The sequence below is a fragment of the Amphiprion ocellaris genome, chromosome 22 (assembly GCF_022539595.1).
Source record: "Amphiprion ocellaris isolate individual 3 ecotype Okinawa chromosome 22, ASM2253959v1, whole genome shotgun sequence".
Taxonomy (NCBI): Eukaryota; Metazoa; Chordata; class Actinopteri; family Pomacentridae; genus Amphiprion; species Amphiprion ocellaris.
In genome coordinates, this window is record NC_072787.1 from 5,310,837 (window position 1) to 5,311,497 (window position 661).

A 661-nucleotide genomic window follows, 5' to 3' on the forward strand; every position below is an offset into this window, starting at 1 on the left:
AACAGCAAGTTTCCTCAATGAATCTTCATGTTCCAATTGTACGGAAGGATTAAATAAAAATACGACTAAAAAATATAAGGAAACTCACTGCTGTCTTATGTCTGACTTAACGTGAGCCTTTTTTATTTCCACAGTCGTTAGTTGTAGTTGCTTATTGTGACCACTAACGGAAGGAAACACGTTTTTAAAATAATAGTGGAACCTAATAACAACAAATAACAATATAAAGTAGTGTGCTAACATTTTCAGTCTCTTTAGCCTTGCTCCCTTTAATATAAACTCTATACTGTATGATCAAGTGTTTACTGCCCTCTAGTGGTCATAAATAGAAGCTGCAACAACAAAACTGGCCATATCAGTGTCATTTCAGCATCGAAAGCGTCACAAGCACTCCAGTACATAATTACGGTAAGGATTATTTGATTGTATGTCTGCACTTGGAGAGGATAGCCCCTCATTTGTAATGGGAATAGCAGAGAAATCCACCAATCTACGTGTCAACAAAGAGAAGTGTTGTGATGTAAAATAAGAGCAGTAGCAGTGGTAGCGCAGCAGAGCTAGCTTAAGCACTACCAACAGCAGTATCTTATCCACCAACGTACATAATCCTTTTACAAAAAATAAACCTTTACATTGCTAACAATGTTTCTGAAAACAATAG